Genomic DNA, 5,818 nt, shown 5'->3' on the forward strand with positions numbered 1-5,818 from the left:
AACTATCTCACTGACTAGCTTCATCAACCATATTTAACAATTTACATATTCTACTGATCTCCTTATATATATATATATATATATATATATATATATATATTATATATATATATATATATATATATATATATACACTGTACTTACACACACATTTATATATAAAGCTTCATTTATAAATTATGTGTATGTGCATGTATGTACTAATATATGTCTAAGTTCATATTTGTAAAGCATTTATATATCTCTAAATATTCTACTCATACTCTTTCTGATGTCGAAGTATGAATAATAACAATAATGATGATTATATTAATAACAACAATAATGATAATAACTGTGACGAATATTAATGTGATTAATATGACTTATAATATTTCCAATTTCTTTGCATGAACGTGTGCGTAGAGAAAACAAAGAATAACATATAATGCATTTTTATTCACTGTCTAAATACTGGTCTTTGTCCACACAGGCCTTACGACCGTGTGGCAAATTTCATGGGTATCACGTCGCTTTCTGTGAGGAAGATTGTTCACCGTAACAGATCAGTGATTTCACATGAGTCTGCTGTTGAAGCATTTCCTATACCACAAGTCTTTGATAATTTTACAGTGGGTGACATTCGTCGGTTTGTTCACGAGATATTTGCTGCAAAGCAAGTATTTACTGTTAGAACCCTGATGACAGATTTGAAGACAGCCACCATAATCCCTGAAACAACCTCCGAGATAGCGGTGTGGCGGCTCCTGCAAGATATGGGATTCAGATATAAAACGTCTCAACGAAAGATGCATCTTGCAAAAGAGTCCATTGATGTGGTTTGCCGACGGATCGGGGCTCTCCGGGCTCTGAAGCGCCATCGAGAAGATAGAAGGGAGATAGTATATGTCGATGAGACGTGGTTCACCACCAGAATGAGCCACAACAAGGAGTGAGTGGACACCGCACAACCTGTTACCAGTGCCACGCATAGCCGACAGGTACCACCTGGCGAGGAGAGCGCTTCGTGGTGGTAGCAGCTGGCACAGCAAATGGATTTATTGAAGGCTCTTTCCTTTGTTTTCCTGCAAAGAGTACAAGTGGCGATTACCACGGGGAAATGACAGGCGAGCTGTTCATACGCTGGTTAACAACGCAGCTTCTACCATTGCTGCCTGAACCATCAGTGTTGGTGCTCGACAACGCACCTTATCACAGCCAGCTATTAGACGAGTGTCGGTGTCCTACCACGGCCACCAAGAAAGCAGACCTTATTACCTGGCTTCAGAGTCGCCGAATCCCTGCCCCAGACGGTGCCACAAGACCTGAGCTGTTGCTCATATGTCAACAGAACAGGCCAAAACCACAGTACATCGTGGACAACATAATTCGAGAGTGGGAACACGAGGTGGTGCGTCTGCCACCTGCCCGCCCAGAGCTCAATGCCATTGAGCAAGTATGGGCGTGTATGAAACGTCATGTGCGTTCATCTTTACAGCGATTCACCAGGGCAGACTTGCAGCAAGACTGGAGGAAGCCAAGCTTTTGGCCACTGAAAGTGTTTGGGGGTCTGCAGTGAAACGATCTCGAGCCTTTGAGGATGGGTATTGGTCAATGGAGAACATTCAAGAGCCTGTTGGACCTATCATTATAAACTTAGACAACGATGACGAGGATATAGAAGACCTATACCTGGATGATGACGATGATGAAAATTAATAAAAATTATTTTGGTTGTGTGTTCTCTATTTTCTTTTTTTTTTCCCTTTACTCATTTAGAAATATTGATTTCTGTATTTGTAACGAAACTTCTTTACTTATGGTCTGCTCAATGAGCAAGACTCAGATTCGAACAAGTTCTGTCTTAATCTTAAACAAACAACAACATATGCTTTTACGTAGTTTTATATTTTAATCTTTGTATAAGTTTATTTCACATTTCAGTTTTAATGTAGTTCAGCAGAATAATTGGATTAATGGATTATAAAATTTATGTTATAGCCCAAGTGCTTAGACTATGAATTATGAGTATCATATTGCACTACAATGTAGTTATGCTTAAAGGAGAGAGAGAGAGAGAGAGAGAGAGAGAGAGAGAGAGAGAGAGAGAGAGAGAGAAGAAGTGTATAGGGTAGCTGTTTGTGTGTCTTCATTCATAAAGTGGCTATACGACTGGAGTGTCTAGTAACTACGTCATACTACAGTAGAGTATCAATGAGTGGGAGGGCCCTTAGTAATGACGTCTACATAGTCTCTCTCTCTGGGTGCGTCTAAATTTAGCTAAGTTACCCTTTCAGTTTCTTAGATATACTCTGGTAAGTGCCTTTATTATTCACATTAGACATTATTGCATATTTTTGCCAATTAGGCTGTGGCTTCAAATACCTATTTCCAAAATGTGACCCATATCCGATGTTTTGGTAGGATTTTATCAGCGAAAATCAATTGGCCACGGCCAAGAAATGCATAGTAGATCAAACACACGTGTCGTAATTTAACATTAAACGAATTTCATCCCGGACAGAATAATGTTAATTTTTTTCCACTACTCCCGTTAATTCATGACAAATCGTCTTAAGCTTTATACACAAATCGCATGTATATCCACTTATATATATATATATATATATATATATATATATATATATATATATATATATATATATAATATATATTATATATATATATGTGTGTGTGTGTGTGTGTACATTTAGTAGGTCTACTTACAGGCGCCACTTACCGATGATTGTTTGTTGTGATATTTTGTCCAAATACCTAATATGACCCTCCTTTCATTCGTGGATATCATGAACCTTGCTACTAATTGTTATATTCATAATAGCTCTTAAGATAATACATGCTCCTGCCTGTAATTCCTGATAATCTATTTAGTATCCATACTGTCAAGTCACGACTCTTAAGGCAAAATGAAATCTCTTTCGTATTGCAAATTAATGTGATCGCTATAAATGGCCATTTTCATTAATGAAACTCATATGTATCAATTGCTTGTCAATTGTGCTTTGGTTTAATTTTCATTCTGTGATACCGATGGCAAAATTTGGATAGGCGAATGTAAATTCATGGAGGACAAGAGATAATTCATCATTAGTTGTAATTTATTGAAATTCATGAATTTTCTTGAGCACCATAAGTATCCGCGGCAGTTGCAAAATCTAGACTAAAACCTTTACCAGTTTTTCCATGATACCTCGACAACTTAAATATTGTCTGGTCAGAAGCTTGGGGAAAGTCTGCTTTCGTCTATCGTTTGTAAATTATGCTTTGACATAAAAAAGAATACTTTCAATATACGGTAATTGGAGAGTTGAACTAATGTGTTTTGTTTCTCAGATATTTTGGTTGAATTTAAGATAATAAAACATTTCTATGTTTAGTAACAGTCTTAATTAGCGAACTGTTAGAAATTCCCTCTCAAAACTCTGCAACAGATTCCTTCAACAGTTCTTGAGAATACACAGATCCTCAGTCACTAATAGAAGTTATGGGAATCTTTCAAGAAAAACCAAGAACCTTCAAGTATTAAAGTTCCTAGACTTCTTCGTCAACAAGAAGTCTCGGAATTTTGATCAACAAGTGACTCTCCTCCAGGTGGGTATAATGGCTGAACTTCGAAACCTCTTAAGAGGCCAAGAGTTTTGTCGCAGTGGGTAACCTTTCTTCGTCAGAGGTCTAATTTCAGTAACCGGATGAATCTTTTTTCACGACAATTTTGAATATTGGTTTTTAACCTCACCCAAAATTTCAAGCTTTAAAAATATGATACTGATAGCTATTATCAGGTGCGTTTATATTTAAAGTGGCAATTAGGGAGTAATCTTAAAAAAGCTCTAATTCCGATCAAAGCCAAATTAAAAAACCGCTAGCATTAAAGCTAAAATAAACCAACAATACATATGTCTGAAAATGATTGTTTTCCAGACGGGAAAATATGTCTTTAAACAAAGAACAATTAAAACAAGAGGATAAAAAGAGGGACAGCAAATTTCGGGAGGAGGACCGCTGCACTGCAAACGCGATTTGACTCCTAAGTTTGGAGTGAAGTGAGAGGTAGGAAATTGCGTCATTACGTGCCTGGGGCTTTGCTCGACTTTGCATTCGGTGGAACCAATTACACATTCCCTCTCTCCTCTCTCTCTCTCTCTCTCTCTCTCTCTCTCTCTCTCTTTCTCTCTCTCTCTCACTCAACTAAGACTGGTCCATCAAGTAATGCCTCTTTCTTTCATTCACCAAACAAACCTTTTGATGTATAAACGCTATTAGAATCGGGAAGTCATTAATTAATGAAAATAAAAAAATCATAATAATAATGACCCCCCCCCCTCCCCAACCCCGCGACACACACGGGCCTTATATAAAAACAACAGCAATTGAAATATGCAAATATCAAAGTCCAGTTTAAAATTCCATCCGATATCCTGGACTAACGAAATGCGTCTGTTACGAATCTGTCACTAGTCAATGGTCGGCACTACGCTTTCGTACACGTTTAATAGGTAATCCTGTAGCTATTAATAACTGCGGCCCATTGCAACCTCTGCCTCTGGTTTTGTCAGTATATAAGGCTGATAAGCCCAATACAATGTAGCTCTATAACTATTACTATGTCGTTTTCTTTCTACCACCGTCCAGCCTTAATCCTTTTCTCCTGTATCATATTGAAATCTATTTACACGACTTGGTACCTTCGGGGGTATAGGTAAACTGTCTTAAATAGAAACTGTGTACAAAAAATATTCATTTGAGTAACCCGTAAATATAAATAATGTGTTCTCAAATGCTTCAACCTCCCGATAGTCTACGTACAAAACACTTGGACGATGATAAATATAATATTGGTTACTTCTTTGCCAACTAAAAATTAATGACCATTTCTAACAAACTGGAAACTGGACGGTATTTAACGACAGCCAAGCGAACGAACTTAATCTATTTATTTTTCTGTTCCTTCCTTTTGTTTACCAAATCTACACTGAGCAAGATAGAGCATGTACGTGTATGCACTTGAAAGAAAAGCAACCGGGTCGGCACTTCCTCGAAATTAATTCTTTCCAGGTACACAAAATGCAACAGCACCATGAACGCTTGTATATAATTCATAAGCAAGGAATTCACGATGCGTCTTTGCACGTGAACGTCGTCACAGATCCGCGTTTTGCATCTGAAACACATGCAAATTGTATGTGGCAGAAATGGACGCACCTGCAGAGTGGCCATTTGCATAAATACACAGGATGAGATCAGGTGAGGATGCGGTTTATTTAGCCTGCAGTCACCTTTCATGACCAAAGCGAATTCACTTGCTATGTCTCCTGGAACAAACTGATTTGCATGGAAATCTTAGTGGTTATGTTGCTAGAAAATAAATGATAAAAGTGGCTTACTATTTAGTCTCTCATACCTTAAAAAATAAAAGAGCGGAAACGATAAAAACCTGAAAAATACCTTGTGAAATATGACTGAAAAAAAACCTTTGTTCATTAACAGTGTTCACTGACAGTGATTACTGTCAAATATTGATTATTAGTAACAACTATCGAATATTAAATCAAACTCCGAATCATTCATGAAATATCCTTTGGTATTTGGAGAAGGCTTCTAGTGTATCGAGCTCTTGTGATATTGGCGTCTCGATCAAACATGCTGTTATTTCAGATCGAAATTCAATTAAGTGCAGCAAACAAGTGAGTCAGTTTCCCCACCACTGAATGCCGAAGGATCTCTTGAAGGGTGGGACTGCGCCTTTAATTGCCACCAACGGCCAGAGGACCTGCCTTTCTTGCAAAGGTTACTGTGCACCACACACATGCAAGAGCAG

At 37.7% G+C, this 5,818-nt stretch overlaps 1 pseudogene; it reads left to right on the plus strand.

Moving 5' to 3' along the window:
* The first annotated feature begins 461 nt into the window (after positions 1 to 461).
* Positions 462 to 1,633, plus strand: LOC135213533 (uncharacterized; annotated as a pseudogene).
* The last annotated feature ends 4,185 nt before the right edge of the window (positions 1,634 to 5,818 follow it).

Source organism: Macrobrachium nipponense, chromosome 11 (genome assembly GCF_015104395.2).
Source record: "Macrobrachium nipponense isolate FS-2020 chromosome 11, ASM1510439v2, whole genome shotgun sequence".
Classification (NCBI taxonomy): Eukaryota; Metazoa; Arthropoda; class Malacostraca; order Decapoda; family Palaemonidae; genus Macrobrachium; species Macrobrachium nipponense.